Below are 24,719 nucleotides of genomic sequence, written 5' to 3' on the forward strand. Positions count from 1 at the left end.
AGTTTTCGTAAGTTTTGAAACTTTAAAAACAAGTATACCTATTTACCCAATTAACCATGAAATAAAAAGATAATTGCTTTATCCATTTTTAAGTAACAAAATTATATCAATATCAACAGAAAAAAAAAATACTTAGTTACTTTAATTAGTAGTAGTTATAGTTGTTACTTCATATTTTCAATTCAAGATTACTTTGCTATAATCCGCGGACAAACCATTGCAGTATAATTTTTTTTTAAATTTCAGCTGAAGATTCTATACAATAGAGCTTCCTTTAACCACGTTTCTGTAATTGTTAACGTTATGGAACTAACATATCTTTGCTAAGCACTTGTCTGTCGCGCGTCTTATTTGTCGACGTTGCGTCGTTTAAACGCCAGCTTTATGCCCTGCCAGTCTAGACACGACTTTAATCAAATTCCACCATATTGGCAGTTGATCCACTTATTAAAATATTATTATATCATATAAAATATAAATATTATTATTTCGTAAATTACATTACGTAGGTATTACGTATTTATATAACAATGAAAGCGAGCGAGCGATATTAAATTAGCGCGATAATTGGGTATTACATTTTGATGGCAAAATTGATTCATTTTGGCGTAGTTTATTAAATAAATGTGACAAAAAGATGTTTCGTAACAAGTGTTACAGTAATATTATAAAGTGGGTAAATAATTAAACATTTGATAACTATAAATTAATATTTTCCACATATTTTACAAAAACACAAATTGTTATTTATTAGTTGATACTTTGTTTTTAAGAAACAATTAAAATTATATTTGATTAATAACCAATGTTTATGGCATGGAATTAGTGGGTATTTTGATACAAATACGACTGCATTATTTTTTTATGTTTATTTTATTTATTAAGGCCCAAACAGTTAACTTAATACTTAAAATTAGTACAAAGAAAATAACACATACACCAATTAAGTAGCCGCTAATAAATCTAACGAATACATTAAAATTGACAGCAAACTTATAACTTAATTATGAAACTTTAGAATATGGGCTCGAGAGAAAAAAACACATTATTGACAGATAATGTAAATAAGGGAAGACCCTTATTAACAATATCCATCAAAGTGGATATGTGAAAACATAAGTAGTACTTTTACGTAGAACAATTAGAAGTTAGAATTTAGAATAAAGATGTTTTTTTAACTGAGCAAGAGTAAGATTAAATTAATCTTAATCCGAGAAATTATTATTATAGCTTTGAGTAGCTCTATAAATATAACTATCAAGAGCGTATTTTGATCTGACTAAGGGCAAATAGAATGGAGGGGATTTTCGCCTAGATATAATATTTATAGATACTCTTCAGTCCTACATGGACTCGAACGATGTAAAGATACCTCCCGGCAAGACATACATTTTTACCCGGCCTGAAAAAAGTCTATTATAAGAAAATAACGAAATAATTAATTTTAGAAAATAACTTAGTAAATCATACCTGCATAATATTTTCATTAGAGGTAACTTTTGTCAGTTTTTTTCTATTGAAATAATTTTACCGAACAGTGTAAATCGGACAAACTTTAGGCAGAAATTTGTACAAACATGACATATCTTTGTTTCGCTGTGATAAACTACATAGATTTTTAATATTTCAAGTTCTTACAGCGCTAACCAGTAGATCTCAGTTCCTTGATAAAGAATCCAAAACAACTTCACAGGAATGCGCTAAGATCGTTTTAGCTTATAAGAAGATTTTTTTTTTTGTAAAAGCGATAACATTTTATTGCCATCAGTTATTTTTTGTTGTGTTCCATTGACCTGAGCTCGAAACACATAAAGATAATCACAGCTCGTGCTTGAAGTTGTAATATACATTTATTTTAATTTTTACGTCAATTACTTAACAGATCCTCGGACGAAACAACTTGTTTCATAGAGCCTTCATTAAGATATGCTATAATGGTATATTTACCCATATTCAGAAACCTTGTTCTTCTTCTTATTGTTTGAGTCCTTCAACAGCTGGTGGTGCATAGGGCCGAGACTACTGTTTTTTTTTTTTACAAAATTAGTTAGAAGCCTTCATTTCCGCTTCAAGAGACCGCTTCTATGTAGCGTTTTGTTCCTGGGTTCGATTCCGGGCAGGGGCATTTAGGGAATTTATAATTTTTATATTTTTTATTCCACTACCAGTTAGTTCTTGACTGCAATCTCACCTCGCTGGTAATTTTTGAAATAGTGAAAGATGGTAACGGACTAACCTACTAAGGGCTATGGCAGTCGTTTTAAACCCAAACCCTAGTAAGTTTTTATGTGACATCGTACCGGAACGCTAAATCGATAGTGGCACGTGTTTTTCAGCAGGGCGTCAACTAGCCACGGCCTAGCATGGAAGCCTCCCACCAGACAAAAAAGAGTTAATGCTTCTCAGGTTTTAGGTTCTTGTAGGAACTAAGCTATCTGAAACAGGTTCGCTTGAGATGAGCTCAAGATAACCTCTTACTATGGGACCGCGTTTTTCGCGTCGTGACTCCTAATGTCACATTAAAAGGACATTGACTTTGGCATGAACCTGTTCACAATTCTGTAACAAAATTAAATAATGACCTAACTACGATTTGAATAGATTGTTTATCCTGCTTAATTATAATGTAATTTATTCAAAAGAAATTAAATTGTAATTTTATTAGTATTGTTTATAAAATACCAATTATTCATTAATTTATTATTTAACTATTATCTAAAGTTTTATCGAAGCTGCTTATTTATAATGTAATTTATTCAAAAGAAATTAAATTGTAATTTTATTAGTATTGTTTATAAAATACCAATTATTTATTAATTTATTATTTAACTTTTATCTAAAGTTTTATCGAAGTCCCATTTCAAACGTCCTAGCTGTTCTGCTTGTATAAATTAAGGTTTGCTTAAAATTGATCAAGATAACCGCAGAGGGGCTTTTTGTTTCATGACACCTTATGTCATTTAAAGATGACACCGTCTTCTATTTACACACATTCACTATTTTTATCAAAATTTATGCCCATTTTTTTTCTAAACTTATGAATAGCCTTCATCGGATGCCGGATTTCGGTGATTCCTAGAGAAAAAAAATCACAAACTTGTGATAACTAATAACGTTAGGCGCCATATTACGACACCGATTCGGCAAATCATTAAGTTTAGGGAACTCTTAAACTGAATTGACAGAAAAAAAATATTACTAGGTTTTTTAATAACCTCCTATCCATACGAAAATGAAAAATATGACAATGCAAACACAAAATACCTCACCTTGTGGCAAGAACCTTAGACAAGTTAGGTTATATGAGTTGCCTAGTGAAAATTGATTGGTGAAAGTTAAATGTATGCCTAGGAATCATCTTTCATTAGGCGTTACTCCCTTAGGCAAGGCGTTAGCTATTAATTATAATTCCCGTAGAAATTTTCTACCTTCGGTACTACTTTTTTATAGAAATGGATCAAAAGATAATAAGTAACTTAGCGTTTTAAGCTTCACGATATACCTAGTAGTTACTTACGAACGATGTACCTGGTCTGTGGAGTTGTCACATCTTAATTTCTTTTTTTACTGGCTTATAGAAATTTAGGTGTCTGCAACAGGTTCGCTTGAGATGGGCTCTAGATAGCCCCATGCTAAGGGACCGCTTTGTGACTGACTGTGACTTCCAATGTGACTTCTAATGTCACATTGGAAGTACATCGTCTTTTGTATAAACGCGTTCACAAATCTTGATTTTGTCATAAATTATGATTTCCGTAGGAATTGTCTACCATTGGTACTCTTAAACTAATGGATCAATAGATAATTAGTTACTTAACTAACGAGTTTTAATCCTGAAGTTACCGTTCTAGTACTTACGAGCTGTCACATATTTTTTTACTGGCTTGTAGCAATTTAGGTGCCTGCAAAAGGTTCCCTTGACTTTGTGTTCCAGTACGATGCCGCGTAGAACCATTAGGTTTGGCAAAACTGCTATAAAACCCAAAGAAGCTCTACCCTGCTATCATATTTTTTTAAATTTCACTACAAGTTGGCCCCTGGATGTTTCACCTGCTGGTAAGTGATGATGCAGTCTAAGATTGCAAATTCACTCACCACCGGGTAAGATTGCAGTGGAGAGCTAAATTGTAGTGAAATAAAAATGTAAGCTCGACTCGTTACTAGAAGTATTTACAAATAATAATATAAATCAACACAGGGCACACATAAATCAGCTTACGTAGTATCTAAGCGAGTAAGTACCGACTTAGAAGAGTCTTAGAGAATGATCAAAGAAAAAAAAAGAAACACATTAAAAAACAAAAAAAAGGACGAACTGCTTACAGGTATCTCTAATATATAAGGCTGAAGAGTTTTTTTCGTTGTTCGTTTGTTAACTTAAACGCGATGACCGTAAGAACTAGTGGTCCGATTTGAAAAATTCCTTCAGTGTTGGATAGCCCAATTATCGAGGATCAGGCTAAGACCAATAGGAGTAAGTATAGCACCAATGAGGAATGTTTCAAAATCTGTTTTTTTTCTTTTCTTTTGAGAGCCTCCGCTGCGTGCGCTGCGTAAACAGTTTAAGTTTCGATAAAATCATGTATGACAAAATTGTTGCCCTTTAAAAGTTCTAAAAAAAATCCGCGACAGCAAATGTGACTTTTAAGGTGACTTAAACGCGGACGAGGTCGCGAGGGACCGCTTGTACCTATATATATTCACTAGGTTTTTTTTTTTATTTTTTTTTATTTTTTTTTACGGCCACGGCCTTGGACTAAGAAAGCAGGTTCGCTGCCCACTGCGCCAGTCGGCCGTCAAAGTTAGTTAAAGTCAAAAGTCAAAACTTCTAAGAAGCTTTAACCCATCAGTCAGGGCTTAGAAGCTTAGCAACAGGTTATCCTTAGATGTACTCGAGGTTGCCGCTTACTATGGGAGTTTGAAGTTCGTGACTACTAATGTCACATTATGAGTACATCGACTTACATTATTTATTCTTCTTCTTCTTTTTTTGCTTTGTTGGCTTTTAGGTGTGCCAAATCGGCACGTTGTACTTCGCCAATGTCACATATACTTGGACGATCCACAAAGGTGATTGTCAAAATGTAAACATTATATACTCGTAACTATAGCACTTTACTTTTTATATATCTTAGTATTCCAAAATTAATTCGTAATGGAGTGTGGTCTTTGGTTAATGTTATAATTCAAAGATTTTTTTTATTATAAAACATAACGTGATATATTTAGAGCTTAATTCTGTTACATTGAATATATTTACGTACAAATTCTACATAGCGACTAAAAACAAGCATAAGAAAACTTTGGACATTTAATGGAAGGGGAATATTAGGAGGAAGGACGTCACATTATTTATTACCATTGCATGAATTTTGCGGCGGATTTCTGCGGTGCTTGCTGCGATGACTTTGCGGCGAAATCAGCGGATTAGCGCAGTGAGCAGTTACCCTGCTTTCTGAATACAAGGATGTGGGTTCGATTCCCACAACTGAAAAATGTTATTGTGATGAACTTGAATTTATCGGTGTATTATAAGAAACTATGTTACATAATATTCATAAAAATATTCATCAGTAGGTACCTATAACACAAGCTACGCTTACTTGGAGGCTAGATAGCGATGTGTGTACTGTGGTAGTATTTATAATATTTTTTTTTAATCTGTAGCGCTGATAGCCCAGTATGTAGGACTTCGACTTCACTTTAGGAGTTGGAATCCCAGCACGCACCTCTAACTTTATCGGCCCACTACAGGGCACGGGTCTCCTCCCACAATGAGAAGTGTTGGGGATTAAGTCCGTAGTCCACCACGCTGGCCCAGTGCGAATTGGTGGACTCCACACACCTTTGAGAACATTATGAAAAACCCTCAGGCATGTAGGTTTCCTCACGATGTTTTCCTTCACCGTTTAAGCAAGTGACATTTTAATTGCTTAAAACGCACTAGATACATATATACCTTCTACATACTATATATCTTTCCGCAGCAGGATCCTCAACTTAGAAAAGTTTGAGGTGTGTGCTGAGATTCGAACTCGGCCCGCCGAAAGTGAAGTCGAATTCCAACCCACTTGGCTATCACCGCGTCTAGTGTTTTAATCGTGTTTTGATACCCTCTATTATAAACTACTTTATTATTTTCTCCGTAGAAGGAGAGAGGTAGGAGCAAGTAAGGTTGCGTCGCGAGTCGTGATATTAATTCGGTGCAAAAATGCGGGAAGATATTTCTGAGCCATTACCAGTCAGATAGTGATGTCGTGACTTACTTAGTAACCACATCGCACTGTTAAAGCGGAGGCGTATATCTATATCTACTTTTATTTTTTAAAATATTTAATATAATCTTTACCTCACTAACAAAAAGTCGATATTAATATAATATTAAATTCATAGCTTTCACCGTTGCGCCAGGGAGGTCGTCAAAATTGATATATTATAAGTATATTATTTATAAAATATTTATCAGTTCTCTAAGATACTAGGTTGATAATAATGATGATGATGATGACTATATATAAATAAATAAAATAAATAAATAAATATACTAAGACACACATCGCCATCTAGCCCCAAAGTAAGCGTAGCTTGTGTTATGGGTACCAATAGCTGATGAATATTTTTATCAATATAATACACATAAATACTTAAAATATACCGATAAACACCCAGACACTGAAAAACAATCATGTTCATCACACAAACATTTTCCAGTTGTGGGAATCGAACCCACGGCCTAGGACTCAGAAAGCAGGGCCGCTGCCCACTTAGCCAGTCGGCCGTCTAATACTATTATACCATATCTTCATATATATATTTCTTGCGTGCATGTGTATGTCACTGAAATAAACGGCTGGACAGATTTGAATGAATTTTTTGGTATGCGCTGAGGTGGCACCCTGGATGGTTTAGATTCAGAAATCAGCCTGACAGCTGGCGTTGGGGTCTAGAATCACTGGCTGAAGCCACTTACGTTCTTAATGTCTCAAGCATAATAGTAATATACAAATAAACACCCAACACTGAAAAACATTCGTGTTCATCACACAAACATTTTTCCAGTTGTGGGCATCGAACCCGCGGCCTTGGACGCAGAAAGCAGGGTCGCTGCCCACTGCGCCAACCGGCTATCTAAATGTTGTGATGGTATTATAATCTCCGCGGTTGAAAGCATCAAATTCAAAAAAGTTCTTCAGAGACGTACATGGCTCCAACATGGTCAATTGACCATCTTACACCTCCAGCAACTTTATTAAAACTGCATATAAAAGTAGTCTCTGCTGTAATCTAAATCGCTACCGCTCTCTCGACATGGCCTATACTCAACCAGCGTCTATTCCCCGCGGCTGGCAGCATTGGAGCTACAAAGGAAGTATTCAAATGGAAGGGCGGTAATAAAGTGCAACCTTTTGTTATTTCTCATCGTGCTGCAGAGGTCTGGATAAAGTAGCGAGTAAATCGCAGGAAAAGCCGTTGATTAAAAGCTCTCGGTAGACTGTTTAATGAAGACTAAAGATTACCTGTTACTTTGTTGAAGATAATTTCTGTTTTTTCGTGTCCAGCGGCATAAACTAGTATGATACCCTCATTGCGGTTTCTCTAATCTTTTAAATGCATCTATAAAGTTTGACGGCCGACTGGCGCAGTGGGCAGCGACCCTGCTTTTTGAGTCCAATGCCGTGGGTTCGATTCCCACTACTGGTAAATGTTTGTGTGATGAGCAAATGTTTTTCAGTGTCTGGGTGTTTATATGTATATTCTAAGTTTATGTATATAATTCATAAAAATATTCATCAGTCATCTTAGTACCCATAACACGAGCTACGCTTACTTTGGGGCTAGATGGCGATATGTGTTTTGTCGTAGTATATTTATTTAGTTATTTATTTATTTGTTAAGCTTTCTTTAACCCCTAAATCCCGAGAGATCCACTCTTGACAAACGTCACTTTGTCAATCGCAAAAGTAACGCTTGACAGCATAGATCGCGCGATTTACGCCTGTCGCAAGCCTGTCGTGAGATAGGTAATCACCTTACCGTGCAGTGGTTAGATATAATCATATCAAGCTATTACCGGCCCATTACAAGGCACGGGTCTTCTCCCACAATGAGAAGGGGTTAAGGACGTAGTCCACCACGCTGGCCCAGTGCGGATTGGTGGACTGGTTAGAGATTTTTCAAGCAGCATTTATGTTTTTCCATTTCCCGCGATGTAAATGTACCTCTATTTGATTCTTTCACGACTGAATCTTGAGAGCTGAGTGGTAAGATATAATGTAACAGTAGACAGCTAAAAAAACAAACACGAAGTCGTCGCATAAGTGTATTAACTTTGATTATTTTCGCGCCTGAGTTTCGCGAGGCTAGTGGTTAGATAAATATACGGTTTTCGACGTAATAGAAAACAACTAAGACATTTGTGATGGTATTGGTTACGAAAAACTTTGTCTGTGGTTACAAGAACCAGCAAGAAAATGTCGTAATCTACTTATTTCTATTGCTTAAATATTTTTTTTACCTATTTATTCGAATAGTGGACACTAACAAAGTTAATCAGAGAGCGAAAACGATATAAAGTATTGTTAATTTAGTTAACTCAGCTGGTAATGACACGAGTGCCCACAGAAAAAACATATTTTTATAAAAAAGATTATAATGTTAGCGTTTATGATCCGACAACGAATATTAATTCCGAAACACGTCGTGTTGGTAAAACATTACATTTCAACACAATCCAAGTCATCTGGTAAACACATAAGTGCCCACAAATTAAACGGAGTTTTATAACACAGATTATAACATTTGTTGTTAACGATAGGTCAACGAATATTAATTTCGAATCACGTCGTTTTGGTAAAACATTACATTTCAACACAATCTTAGTCAGCTAATAATCACATAAGTGCCCACAGATTAAACAGAGTTTTATAACTCAGATTATAACATTTGCTATTTACGATACGTCAACGAATTCCGAATCACGTGTTGGTAAAACATTACATTTTAAAACAATCTAAGTTAGCTGAACATAAGTGCCCACAGATTAAACGAAGTTTTATAACATTTGTTTTTTACGATACGTCAACGAATAATAGTTCAGTGTTGGTAAAACATTACATTTCCACTCAATCTAAGGCAAATGTTTATAAATCTCCCTGTTAGGAAAGGTGCCTATGGCGAAAAGAGCCAACAAGAAAGTGGCGCTAATCTATTTCTATTGATTAATAGATTTTTATCACTTCTTAAGTCGAGGCGAGCGGTTAAGTGGTAATCACATAAGTGCCCACAGGTAAAACGGAGTTTTATAACACAGATTATATTATTTTCTGTTTACGATACGTCAACGAATATTAATTCAGAATCGCGTCATGTTGGTAAAATATTACATTTCAACACAATCTAAGGCAGTTGTTCATGAATCTCCCTGTTAGGAAAGGTGCCTATGGCGAAAAGAACCAGCAAGAAAGTGGCGTTAATCTATTTCTATTGATTAATAAATTTTTTTCACTTCTTAAGTCGAGGCGAGCGGTTAAGTGGTAATCACATAAGTGCCCACAGGTAAAACGGAGTTTTATAACACAGATTATAACATTTGCTGTTTACGATCCGTGAACGAATATTAATTCCGAATCACGTCATGTTGGTAAAACATTATATTTCAACACAATCTACGTCAGCTGGTAAACACATACGTGCCCACAGATTGATCGGTGTTTTATAACACAGATTATAACATTTGCTGTTTACGATACGTCAACGAATATTAATTCCGAATCACGTCGTGTTGGTAAAACATTATAATTCAACACAATCTACGTCAGCTGGTAAACACATACGTGCCCACAGATTGATCGGTGTTTTATAACACAGATTATAACATTTGCTGTTTACGATACGTCAACGAATATTAATTCCGAATTACGTCGTGTTGGTAAAACATTATATTTCAACACAATCTAAGGCAGTTGCTTATGAATCTCCCTGTTAGGAAAGGTGCCTATGGCGAAAAGAGCCAGCAAGAAAGTGTGGCTAATCTATTTCTATTGATTAATAGATTTTTTTCACTTCTTAAGTCGAGGCGAGCGGTTAAGTGGTAATCACATAAGTGCCCACAGGTAAAACGGAGTTTTATAACACAGATTATATTATTTTCTGTTTACGATACGTCAACGAATATTAATTCAGAATCGCGTCATGTTGGTAAAATATTACATTCCAACACAATCTAAGGCAGTTGTTCATGAATCTCCCTGTTAGGAAAGGTGCCTATGGCGAAAAGAACCAGCAAGAAAGTGTGGCTAATCTATTTCTATTGATTAATAGATTTTTTTCACTTCTTAAGTCGAGGCGAGCGGTTAAGTGGTAATCACATAACGCCCACAGGTAAAACGGAGTTTTATAACACAGATTATATTATTTTCTGTTTACGATACGTCAACGAATATTAATTAAGAATCGCGTCATGTTGGTAAAATATTACATTCCAACACAATCTAAGGCAGTTGTTCATGAATCTCCCTGTTAGGAAAGGTGCCTATGGCGAAAAGAACCAGCAAGAAAGTGGCGCTAATCTATTTCTTTCGCTTAATTGATTTTTTTCACCTCTTAAGTCGAGGCGAGCGGTTAGATAACGAGTGTTGAATAAACACTTAAGTCATGTAACAATGAACCAACATCCATCCCATTTTACATAATTAATTGGATGTTGTAGAAGACCGGAACAAATAGACCGTGACAGCTGTACAATTTATATTCAAGTTATTGCTCGTGACTTTGTCTGCGATATCTGTTCCCGCAGTATTATTAAATTAACTTAGTAAAAAATAGCTTATACGTATCCTAGGGGATTTTCTTTTTCTTCCTGTCAGTCCCGTGACTTTTCCATTGGCCTCGGTAAAGATGTGAAATCGCATAGAAACTGATTGGCGGGTAGCTTAATATGGCCGGTATAATGCGAACAGGTTGGCGTCTTGAAACAATTTATAACTTTTTTTTCTTATCTTACATTATTTAATCGTTTAAGTAACTATTATAACAGCATAACAGTTTATAAACTCAAACATAAAACGGTTTGAACTTTTATCTTAAATTTTCTTCTTGATAATTGACTTCACTCTTGAGTACAATCGGTCGATCTCATTCTCGCTATTATATATTTTTTTTATATAAACCTTCCTCTTTGATCTGGGTTCTGAGTCACAGATTATGCATAACTATGGCCAGTGTTAACATATTACCACGGAAAAACGCGCGAGATTTTTGTGTCTCATCATGTCGATGAGACTGTATAACTATAGCTATAATTCGCCATAGTAAACCCGAACATAGGTTTATACTTGCGCCGACCTGTGGTTCTTCTCCGCGATGAACAAGTCTGTAAACATAATAAAATAAAGAAATTACGTGTTCAGACTTATTCACGTGAACACGCTATTAATCTATTAATACATAATATCTGAACTCGGCTTTAGTTGTTTATGCCGCATTGTTAAAGTGATAGGTATCTCATTACTCTGTGTATATTGCAGTAACAGATGTTCTCGCAAAAAATGTACCACTTTGTCGATGTTTTTTCCCAAATCAATTGATTCAGTTACATTATTAACTGTTAGCCTAGAATGGTGTAGGCGAATCTCGTCATTTGTGTGTCGCAATAGAGCTTGTATTGCATTGGCAGTATTGCAACCTTCACGCTTGATTCCAAAGCTTTTTTTTTATTGATGATAGGCTTCCATTGCGTTCTCACCTGATGTCAATTGGTACATTTGTTGATACAGTTTATGATACCTTCTTATAACTACTACCCTAAATATATAGCAAGTGGCGGTTAATATTCCTACTATATAAGTAAGTACAGTGGACCCCCGGTAGTCCGGCCCCTGTCTAATCCGGCGCCCCCTGTAATCCGTTAAACTGTTAAACAAAAAAAAATTGATAAATATTTGCGTACTTCTTAAACTTTCATAGTTTTTGATTATTATTTGACATACATAATGAAGTATAATTAGTATTTCAGAGTACATATATGTACATATGTATATATAATATGTATGTATAAAGAATCTTATCATTGGATCTGTAATTTGTCGGATTACAAGGTACTCTTTTGTAAAAAAATCCGGACTATAGGGGGTCTTAGGCAGTACTCTATAATCCGACGAATTCGATAGTTCGACACTGCCCTGCAAAATGTTTGTCGGACTACCGGGGGTCTAAGGCTATTTTTCGCCGTTCAACAACATCATCCATATAACGTATTACTGTAGAGCTACTGCACTAGTGAAGTAAAGATTTTTGTGACGGAGCTGGTCCGGGGAAATCCCTACTAATATTATAAATGTCAATGTAAGTTTGTTTGTTTCGCTTTCACGCAAAAACTACTTAACCGATCCTCATGAAACTTTGTACACATATTCATGGAAGTGTTAGAAATAATATAGGATACTTTTTATCCCGACATTAAGCTCGGTTCCTTTGGGAGAGGGGTTGAGTGTTTGACGATTTTACACCGTAACTCCGACAAATTATAACCGATTTAAATAATTATTTTTGTAGTATAGAGGTTATAATATGTGTTTAATATTGCCCAAACTGTGGTTGAAAATAGAGGACAGAACTCCTAAGCGGACAGCAGCAAACCTTTCATTCAAGGCTTAGCGATACTGAATATTTTAATTTTTTATAGATCTACACAAAAAACAAAATCAAACGCAGACGAAGTCGCGGGCAACAGCTAGTAAATAATAAATATACTACGACAATACACACATCGCCCCATAGTTAGCGTAGCTCATGTTATGGGTAAGAATATGGTAAGAATATTCCAACCCTGTATATAGTAGTGTTTCCGAACGTGTCATTTATTATTTTGATCATCATCGAGTCTTTTTTTTTTTAATAGCGGGCAAACGAGCAAGTGGGTCACCTGATGGTAAGTGATCACCGCCGCCCATAAACATCTGCAGCACCGGAGGAGCCACCGATGCGTTGCCGGCTTTTAAGGAATTTGTTTATCCGCCCCTAGATTGTATTTTTGAGGAAACACATCAGATGGGAGATTGTTCCTTAATTTGCAAGTGCGCGGTAGAAATGATCTTGTATTTCGATTTTTATTATGTTTAAGTCTGTAAACATAATAAAAAAAAATTACGTGTTCAGACTTATTCGTTTATTATTTTGATCATCAACATCATCAACCCGTTAGGTACCGGCCCTCTACAGGTCACGGGTTCCTCTCAGAATGAGAAGGGTTAAGGCCGTATTCTACCACGCTGGCCAAGTGGGGATTGGTAGACTTCACACGCAGTTGAGAACATTCTGGAGAACCCTCAGGCATGCAGTTTTCCTCACGATGTTTTCCTTCACAGTTTAAAGCAAGTGATATTTAAATTGCTTAAATTAAACCGCACATGACTCCGAAAAGTCAGTGGTGCGTGCCGGGACTTGAACTCTATCTCCACGAAAGGAAAGCCGAAGCCTTACCCACTAGGCTATCACTTTAATACTAGATGTGCCCTGCGGCTTCGCCCGCGTAATTTTGGGAGGCAGCGTACTGCTACATAGTCACACCTATAGTCATATTTGAGATTTTTTCATAAACATTTTTTTTTTATCTTACGGTATTTTGTTTTTCATTGAAAAGTATACAATATTATTTCTAATACCTCCAACAATATGTATAAAAAGTTTCATGAAGATCGGTTCTATAGTTTTCGCGTGAATGCGTAACAAACAAACTTACATTCACATTTATAATATTAGTAGGGATTATCTAGGGTCATAAATTTATAGCTGTTGCCATAATGATTCGTTTTTTTTTTATTGTGTTATACGTTTTGTATGAAGACGCCGTTTGGTAGCTCCAAAAAATACCAAATGGGGCAGCTGATTTAAGACGGTGCTTTCATCTTAGCGTTTCCTAGTAAAGCGCTTTTTTATGTATAGTTAAACATGGGCTAACGTTACGTTGTTTTGTTTTTCAGGTCAGTCTGCTAATCAACCCAGTAACTGAATGGTAAGCGAATTGATGCGCAATGTGTAAGCTTGTTGTTGTTATGAGATTAACTATTGGCTCGCTCGCTCGTTTCTTAAATGTTTTTGGTAATTGTATCATCAATATGACTTCAACCGATTGACGTCCACTGGACATAGCTCTCTTGTCGGGAGCTAAGGGGCTGTGGTTGGTGTTTAATTTCCATTAAATTGGGTTATGCCCAATAGTCACCAAAATTGTGGCGGTCTCCACATAACTAAACTAGATGGCGCTACAAAGATCACAAAAAATTACCATATATACAACTTTCAATGGTGTATGGTCGGACCTCGGTCCCCGAGCACGATCACCCGCTCGGAGCAAGATCTTCCAATTGTTACGGTCGAGAGTATCACCTTAGCTCGCGTACACGCTTAGCATGCGGGTTGGAGATCGCAGGTCTTTTCGAACCGATAGCTGAAAAGGAATGGTTATACCGCAATTGGTCGTTTGTCAGAGCATCGTTGGTACGTCGGCAGAGTGCACCTCGAGCAGGTGAGGATGGAGGCTGGGGAGGCTGACTGGTATTACTCCCCCCCTTTTGTTCGAATGAAGAAGCTGAACTTTATTAATAGTGGTTTGAAATTTCAATATAAGCATTTGTGACACGTCAAGTATTTATTTTATTTATTTATTTATACTTGGGCATTTCAAGAATGTAGTAGGATACAAAAAGCGGCCTTATCGCTAAGTAGCGATCTCTGCCAGGCAACCTTAGGATTAGGAAAACTAAAAAGAGCGAGATAATAAGCCTTAACAGCATTCTTAAAAATATGCCAAGTGACTTCGATTGTCTTATGATTGATGGGGGTTCATTCCACAATTTACTAGCTTTGACAGTGAACGAATGCTTGTAAAACTACGTTTTGTGGAACGGCATTCTCAGCTTCTACCGAGAAGACGCAGCAAGAAACTTGAAGTGGCTTACTTGAAATGTAATATGTTAATGTTGATTCTATGTAGTGTTTCAAATTGCACTATGTTACGAAATATGCGCAAATAAAAAAAACAAAAAAAAAGCAAATTAAAAATCTTGACTTTGTTAAACGTCTATAAAGCAAGAAATAAACCAAGGCACGTTTTGCGTGTCTTTATTTCTCTCAATAACTTGGGTGATATTTAAAGTCTGTCTAACATCTGAATTCTCCAACTAAACATTATCGATGCGGCCGTTTTCAATGGATGGTTCTCAGAACCTTGTCTGTTTCGAACCGAGTTTAAGAATAGGTGACCTTTGGTATGCTCTCTGTAATGTCAATTTCGGTATAAATACCGACTGGCGCAATTACCTCTACGGTTTTAAGTCATAAGCGATTGCTTATATAATCATCAATATAATAATATAATTTGGTTTATTATATGCTATCAGTTCGTGTCAAGCGATCTAACCAACAAGTTGTGTCATTCTTCTCGCGAAAAGCGTCGACCAACATCTTAAGAAGCTTTCGCTTGGTTTTATTGAAGAACGTCTATATTTCATGATGCATGCACAGTTAGCCTATAATATTACTATTATTTTTATTATAAATTTATGGCATTGTGTATAACGTTGGCTTCCTATTAAATAAATAAATAAATAAGTTTTGTTTTTGGATCAAGGCTCGTATACAGAGGGCGGTAGTTCTTGAAACGGCGCGTATAGTGGTTGTGAGGTTCCTCACCCTGACCACCGGCTGCTTGGGACTCAAAAGCTCCGCAAGCGGAGCAGTAGTTTTTAAAAAATAAATATAGAGTTTTTGTTTTTTTTTTTATAATTCACACTGTTGAAAATTAAACATAAAAATGTTTATAAATAAATGATAGAAAGAAATAAAATGATCGTTTATGTAAGTAATAGAGCTTTATGTGACCGGCCGGGATTTAGTGCTGCTATGCTCATTTCTGCCGCCAAGAAGCATTATTGTGTTCCGGTCTCAAAGGCGTTGTTTGTGGTGTAGTTACAAGAACAATAAATAAGAATGAATTAATAAACATGAGGCTTAACACATACGCTCTGTTTTGATGTACACTTGTATATAAAAAATACCAACCCATTTCCAGCCCACTAAACAGCACCGGCTCTCTTTCAGAACAGGTCATGATCCGCCAAGTGGGCCAAGTACAAATTGGCAGAATCACAAGTCTTTGAGAACATTATGAAAAACTAAAAGGCATGCAGGTTACCTTACAATGTTTCATACTATATCCCTATACATTTTCTACGCGTTGCCGTACGGGAACGCTAAATACCTTGGCGGCGAGTCTTTGATGGAAGGATGGTCAGTAGCTCTCGCACGGGATCAAGGCATCAATCACTACATAGTATGAAATAACGTCGCTTCCCGCTGTCTGTCTGTACTTAGATATTTAAAACTACGCAATGGATATCGATGCGGTTTTTATTAATAGATAAAGTGATTCAAGAAGGTTTATATGTTTAATTCATGGGTAATATATAAGAAGAACATTAATAATTTTTGAGGTTTCTAATGCGATGTCGTTAATAAACTCATTCTTTTGCGCTTATATTGCAAACGTTGTATAGATCAAAATCCGGGACGGGTCACTAGTTGTAAATATAGTTAGTAATAGTTCAGAAATAAATAAAAAAATAAAAAAAACGTGTGAGCCGTCACAGGACGGCCTGGCAGATGTGAAAAATTGAAATAGTTTTCTGTAAGTTATTACTTTTCAGATATTGCATGATGAAAAGATAAAGCATTACAAATTTGTTTCGCGAATAATAAAAAAATACAACTAAATGGATAACCACACCTTTTTGTAATTCGTTTAATAATGACTGTTTTATTGCAAAAATAATAATTATTTTTATTGTTACATACGAAATAAAAAAATTCAATCATATAGCCAAAACTCAGGTTTACCCTCCGCCTATAGATGTTTTACATCAAAAAAATAATAATCGATTGTCTGTAAATTCGGTTTACTGACGATAGTTAAACGTGACAACGTCATAAGAGAATACTAATGGATTGGTTGCATTTTTTAAAAGAAAATTTAAATTTTGTTTGTTTGATAGATATTTTGTATGGATATAGAAAGTAGATAGATTGAAATCACAATGTAATTGATCAAGTTACATTTATTTGTACGCATGAATACATTTATGTCAATTTTTTTTACAATGTACATAGTTTCTATCATCATCGTTGCTATAAACAATTGACACCACATTCACTTTTCACTGCACTTCATACTTTACGAAAACGTCATGTAAATGTATTATTGTATAGCAGCTGTCCACGCGGACGCATCGCTCACTCAAGTAAGAGAGAGACAGATGTCGAGCACGGAGGCCGATTGTGCCTCTTTGTCGCTCCTTCCGCGCTCTCGCTTGCACTTCAAGTCTTTAATGGAACGCCTCAGAGCGAGGTAACGCCGCATGTTGTCATGTTTTTTCGTGCGTGCCGCCGAATTATAAGACGTTGTCACGTCAAAAAAAAATAGTTTTAGTGTATAGAGCTTATAGTATTCACGTCTCCTGCCTTGCACCACACAAATACCAAACAAGTGATGATGGCCCGCATAATTACAGTTCCCACAGGTGAAAGTGAAACAGTGATACCTCTAATGCCAGCTATTTGCCAAAAATAATGTGTTTTTTGTTTGGTTACGTCGTAATATAACATGATGATGCTCGCATGGCTTATGGGAACTCAGAGGAAGCGTGTATAAACATTTGACTGTCACTTCTCGCATGCTTGATAACCGAAACAAGAACGGTTTTATGTTAACTTTACATCATGTGATAACTTTAACTTTACATATCAATACAATCTAAGGAAGTTGTTATTGAATGTACATCTTTCGCTACTCTATTTCTAATATATCTAACCTTTTATTCCAGGATTAATATGTTAAATCATGCATTTAACATATTAACGCTTCATAAGTTCCTGTGATAAGGTCTACATTAATACAACATTTTTGAATTTGTATTTTTGAATTTGAAAACGCGGAGAACAGATGGTTATTAAATATCTGCTATAAATAATAAAAGAGATACCTTTGTAGAACAGTTTTATAGTGCGAGTACTCTATACATACGTGCATCAAGGCACGGTCACCTCCTTTGTGTTATGGGTCCCATTACATACGCGGGCCGCTTTCAATAGCGCTTCATTAGCAATGAAACGGTCCAGCCCTTCCTATTTCGCCATTGGTGACTAATGAATCGTATTTCTATTCAAACACACCATACGGTCCCAGGTACTATTCCCGACAAGGCACTGTCTCAATAAATGAATGAATCATTGTCTATTCATAGGCCTAGCTCCTATGAATCGCTTAAATAATTTTTTTTTTTCTTCATAATAATTATTACCGATTACACGTTACAAACAACGCGAACGTAGACTTCACTTGCATTTGCCTATCATAAGTAATTCTGTTTACAAAAATAGAGTTTATATTTATCTTGTTTTCTAACTAAAGGAATATTAAACAAGCATTGACAATATTTTATTATCGTCTGTAATTTAACATCAAATTTTTCTACATTTTTCTATCTCACAAGATAGAAAAATGAATGTTAAAATTTAAATCTTTTTGTATCGTAAATTTTTGATGTTGGAAAAGCGCAACTGCTGAGTTTCTTGCCGGCTTCTTGTCGGAAGAATCTGCCGTCCGAACCGATGTTAGAGTCACTACAAACAGACAGACTTGACGTTATAAAAGTGCTTATATTAGCCCTACTTGAAATAAATGAATTTTGATCGGAACAATAACGGTCGACTCAACATTCCACATGGCGGTAATCTCGTGAGCAAGGTCCAAGTATTTAGATACTTTTTCCTTTTCAGCTTTCACCAGATTATCGCCTTGTGGAATAGTAATGTCAACAAGTGGAAAAATATTGCACGGCGCACTGGTATATTTATTATTAGTTATAATAATGGCAATACTCTGTAGCATTTCTTATTCCACGGTGGTACGGAACCATTTATGTGCGTTTACAACTCACACTTGCGTTTTTATCGTGCAGCAATAAAACTTAACTTTGAACTAAGTATCTAGTTAACGTAATCCAAGTTTTGCCAGGTTGTAAATTCAGCAAGTATGTGTAAAGTTGGCGAGACTAAACCACGGGGAGACGTTAATGACTTTCGTTTCGTAACGCGTTAAAGCCAAGCGTGCATTGTGTTTTGTGTTAGTTTTTTAAAGAAGTTCATTAAAGGGCAATGCCATGAAATTACAAAAGTTTTTTTTTATTGAAGTGACAACTTCTTTAGGCGCGTTAAGCACTTTTTGGAGGAATAAAATCATGGAACCCACGTCATAACTAAAACTACTAAATGTGAACCTACTGTGTGATATATATATTAAAAAAAGCTCTGCTAATTCTTCTTCTCAGTCGGTTCGCTCTTGTCAGAGCGGTCGTGGTCGTCATTTAAGGGTTGTGGCACGCTTAACTATTCGTCGCCACTCCTCTCTGGCATCTGCCTTTCTAGCACACTCATGTAAGGGGACAGCCACTGCAGCCTTTATTTGGTCAGCCCATCTCATGGGTGATCTTCCGCGTGATCTGGTGCCCTCGATTCTTCCTTGGACAACCAGACATTCAATGGAGTCGTTGTCTCTTCTGGATACGTGACCAAAGAACGTGAGAATACGAGCCTGTACTATGGAGGATAGACGTTGCGTGATGCCGAGTTCTCTGCTTAGCTCTGCTAATACTAAAAGTTTTAAGGGTAGCAAGTTTTGAATACGGGTGTATGGCTTAGGTATTCTTAAATAAATCTTAATATATATAAATCTCCTGTCACGATGTTTGTCCGCGATGGACTCTTAAACTACTTAACCGATTTTAAATTAAATTGGCACTCCGTGAGCAGTCTGGTCCGACTTAAGAGATAGGGTAGCTTAGATCTTTAATTATAGTTGCAATTTTATTTTATTGCAAATTTTTTGTCTATAATTAATTGACAGTCACATGTTATATATACATATATACTACTATACTCATTTAAGGCTTAGCGATACTGAATACTTTAAAAACAAAATCAAACGCAGACGAATTCGCGGGCGACAGCTAGTTTTATATAAATAGTTTTCTATGCCCAGCGGTGGACGTCAATCGGTTCAGTGAGGATGATGACCATGATGATTTTTACCTTGAGTATAATAAGTTTGTCGATAAGATTTTTTTTCAACAACCTTTCTGATGAGAGTTTTAATTGGCGGCTCTTGGTTCGATGCCTCGGGAGGGCAATTTAATAATAATAATATATATTTTCTGAATTTTCTCTTAGGCTTCGGCCGTGGCTTGGTTATCGACAAACCCGTGTCGCCACGTGATTTAGCGTTCCGGTACGATGCCGTAGAAACCGATTGGGAGTATGGGTTTAGCTTAGCTACCTATTAACAGAAATAACGGGCTGTATAATAATAGCATAAATAAATAAATAAATAAATATACAACAACAACAGACACATCGCCACCTAGCCAGTGTTATGGGGATTAAGATGACTGATGAATATTTTTATGAATAATATACATTAATAATTATAATATACAGATAAACACTCATATACTGAAGAACATTCAAGTTCATCACAAAAACCTTTTCCAGTTGTGGGAATCGAACCCACAGTCTTGGACTCAGAAAGCAGGGTTGCCGCCCACCGTGCCAATCTTATAACTAACCGCCCGCTGAAATTGCAGTCAAGTTGCAGTGAAATAAAAAAAAATCAAATAATTCCCAACTAAAGAGGATGATTTTTAAAAATACGCGTTTAAATATACGCTACTGGAAAATAAATCCTAGAGCAAAAATTGAATGGCAAAGTTACTTTTAGTTTACTAACTAGCTGGACTGTACGTATAGTAGCTACTCTGTAAGTTTAGCAAAGAACCAGTTTGGCCAACATAAAATATCTGTGTGTCCAGCTAAAGAAAACTTGATAGAAAACGAATTTGGCTTCTATTTTCGAAACTTTAATTTGAAGATAGCGATGAAGCCCCAGTCGGTAGGGCGGGGACCGAGTTCCAACCATTCATTATTTGTGAAACTTCACTAGCGCGATGCAGGATCTTTGTGGCGCCATCTAGTTAGGTAATGTGGAGATCGCCACAATGGTTAAAGAAGCATAGAGGTACGTAGAGGCTTAAATTTTACCTCTACCACAAAGCATCAGTGAGATGCTTGCTTTATTGCCTATTACAATCTAGCCTATTTACTTGACTTATGAATAACTTTTTAACTTAAACTTCTACTTACAACTAGATACTACAAAAGATATAGTCCAATGACTTAACTCAGTCTCTAACTATGATTTAACGTGCACTTTGTTCACGTGAGCTTATTACGTAGGGGCTTCACGAAAAAGTTTTGATTGGTAAAGTAACTCTTAATCTGATTTGTTTTAAATTACTAATTTACGAAGTCCTTAAGTAACTTCAAAACTTTAAACGAAAACTTTCTACATCGATATTAAGCCAAGAACTAAGATTTATAATTAAAAGTTAAGTATGAATGAAAGTTAAGTAACTTAACTTTTTTTTAAAGAGAAGTTCTTCGCTTTCAGTTAACGCTAGTGATATTTGCTCGATCTTTATTTACAATTTAGAACGATTTGGTACCAATGAGTACTTATCTGCGGTGATAGCTCGAGATGGAGTCGAAGTCCTACTCACTGGGGAGGATTAGGGAGTGGGATTTCGACTCCACTTTCGGGTGGCCGAGTTCGAATCCCAGCATGCACCTCTAACTTAAGTTACGAGTATGTGCGTTTTAAACAATTCAAATAACACTTGCTTTAACAGTGAAGGAAAACAATGTAAGCAAACCTGCATGCCTAAGAGTTCATTATGTTCTCAAAAGTGTGTGGAGTCCACCAATCCGCACTGGGCCACCGTGGTTGACTACGGCCTTAACCCGTTCTCATTGTGGGAGCAGACCCGTGACCTGTAATGGCCGGTGATAGGTTGATATGATGATGATGATCACAAAAAATCGCCTGCCGAAAAAAGGGTCATTTTACATGCCTTTTAGTAAACTCTGTGCCGTGTAGTGACGGTAGATCAGAATACAGTGGTACCACCCCTCCGCTTTCCGCGGGTGTTGTACGAGGCGACTAAGGGAATATAATATAGAACGGGCAGCAGCGTCCTCTGTGCTACTCCTGCTATATACTGCGATCACCAACACGTCTGCCCAGCGTGGTTATTACAGACAAGACGTCTCAGCGAGAGTCCTTTGATCCAGAAGTGGACTGTTATAGGCTATTGATGAAGTTATAACTTGCAATGTGACTATATTTGTTAGAATGGAACTTTGCAACTCAATTTTAAAGCAGGTATCTTTAACCGATTCAGTTGAATTCTTAGCCTTAAGGTGTCTGGTAGAAGGCGTCGGTTGGGTTCAAACAAAATTAAAAATTAATTTATTTTAAGTAGTCAGTCTCTTAGTAGTGAGACTACCACTGGTTCGGAAGGCAGATTCCACTGAAAAGAGCCGGCAAGAAACTCAGCAGCTTGCTCTTTTCCAACATAATTTTATAGTTTAACAATCTTTAGAATTTTTCTGTTTTGTGAGAGCGGAGTGGCCTGCTTCCAAGCGGTCTTGTCGTTACCACCATATGTTTTCTTCGCCGGCAAGTAAGCATGAAGCAGGTGATATTTTTAATTGCTTAAAACCCACTTAACTAAAAAAAATATATGAGGTGTGTACGGAAGATTAAACTCGGTCCCCCAATATGGGAGGGATAGCCGAACCCTTACCCACTAGACTAGACTATAATTGCCTCTCGAATGAATATTAACGGAAAATTCTGCGATAAATCCGTGAACGTGAAATATACAGAAAATATAAGTGTACAAGCAGTAAGCACCCTTATTCCTTTGTGCATCATTTGACGGGTATCATATAAAGCCTCACCAGCTGCAGCTTATTGAAAAGTTCAGTGAAGCGCAGACATGTACGGACATGTTTTCTCGGAAGGTGTATTGTATACAACTAACGTTGCCAGGCTTCCGGATAAAGGCGGACATAGTGAGGCTTTTTGATTATATACTGCGATCACCAAAACGTCTGCCCAGCGTGGTTATTACAGACAAGACCTCTTAGCGAGAGTCCTTTGGTCCAGAAGTGGACTGTTATATTATATTGCGTGTCCGGCTTGTCCGGCTTTTGTTAGACTTTTAACATTCCGCAAACGAGCAAGCGCAGAGCGTGGACCAAGGTAGGTGAGTCGACTGTCATCATCTTCTCCATCGTCACTAACCCATTAGAAGGCCACAACTGAACACAACTTCTTCAGACTAAGGAGGGTAGTTGAGTTAGAGTTGGCCAAGTGCAGATTTGTAGACTTCACACTCCCTTGTTGTGTGGAGAAATAAAAGGCATGCAGGTTTCCTCACGATGTTGTGACGGTGAAGGATCACCGTTGAGGCGTGTGATATTTAATTTCTTAAATCAAAAGTCTTATGTAACTCTTAAAAGTTAGAGATGCGTGAGTTGACTGTAATTGGTAATAACAAAAAAAAATATAATTTTACAAAGTTGAAGACTTTTATTGACTTTGTTTGTACGCAAAAAATAAACCTACTCCGCGAAAAGCAGGAGAATCTGTACTTAACAATTATTCTTGTAAAGTCAACAGCTCCTGAGGATGCTCCGGTTTCGGAGCGAAACGTGCGTAGAGGGTACATTGCCGAAGATCTGTTTGGTGTGGCGTATAAGGATTGAGGAAATCGAAAATTACACCATACAGATTCTCTTGCTTTTCGCGGAGTATAGCAAATTAAACTTCATTTTCATAATATATCGTGGATTTCCGCAAAGTAACGCCTGCTTCTATCCGATAATACTGGGACACAATATTCTCAGTAATGTAGTGTGTCCGGGCTTTTTACCCACATGTCCTCTGTCCAGCTTTTAGGTTGAGGCAACCTGGCAATCCTATTTACAGCGATGTATAATATTTAGTTTGAAGTTCCAAGATTCCGTTTCATTCGATGCTACTGAAAGGCTTCGTTATATTAGATCTTGCTCGAGGGACCTTGTGATTCTTGAAGCCAACTTAAAAAGGGACTTTATACTGGTATGCTTTTAGTATGTAGGAGTCGTTTTGCCACATCAAAACTTTGTATCGTCCAAGTAAAATGGACCCAATGCCACTTGTTTTAGAATCGCAAATCCTATACTTCTGATTAATGTTTTACAATAGTGTTGTCAAAAGTGTGAGTTTAGGAATTAACACAATGCAAATAAGATCAGTTTAACACCAATATTTAAGTAATGACGGCCGATTGGCGTAGTGGGCAGCGACCCTGCTTTCTGAGTCAGGGCTATGGGTTCGAATCCCATAACTGGAAAAATGTTTGTGTGATGAACATGAATGTTTTTCAGTGTCTGGGTGTTTATTTGTACATTATAAGTGTTTATGTATAATATTCATGAAAATGTTCATCAGTTATCTTAGTAACACAAGCTACGCTTACTTTGTCGATATTGATGATATTGTCGTAGTATATTTATTTATGTACCAGCTGTTGCCCGCGACTTCGTCTGCTTTTGATTCTGTTTTTTTGATCTGGCATTAAATTTAGTTGTAGATCTAAAAAAAATTAAACTATTCAGTGTCGCTAAGCCTCAAATGAGGGGTTTGCTGCTGTCCGCTGAGGAACTCCTAGAGGATAGAGAACAGAACTCTGTTCTCTATCTCCAACCACAGTTTGGGCAAAATT

At 36.6% G+C, this 24,719-nt stretch overlaps 1 protein-coding gene across 3 annotated transcripts in view; it reads left to right on the top strand.

Annotated features, from left to right (window-relative positions):
- The window catches only part of LOC120637605, a 190,288-nt gene that overhangs the window by 38,900 nt on the left and 126,669 nt on the right, over positions 1-24,719 (top strand). For 2 of the 3 annotated variants that reach the window (XM_039909487.1, XM_039909486.1), the window contains exon 2: positions 13,980-14,011. The exons of the other annotated variant lie outside the window; for it this stretch is intronic. The gene's annotated coding sequence lies outside the window, so the exon portion shown is untranslated. The remainder of the gene's footprint in view (positions 1-13,979; positions 14,012-24,719) is intronic. 3 annotated transcript variants of the gene reach the window in all.

This window comes from Pararge aegeria, chromosome 4 (genome assembly GCF_905163445.1).
Source record: "Pararge aegeria chromosome 4, ilParAegt1.1, whole genome shotgun sequence".
Classification (NCBI taxonomy): Eukaryota; Metazoa; Arthropoda; class Insecta; order Lepidoptera; family Nymphalidae; genus Pararge; species Pararge aegeria.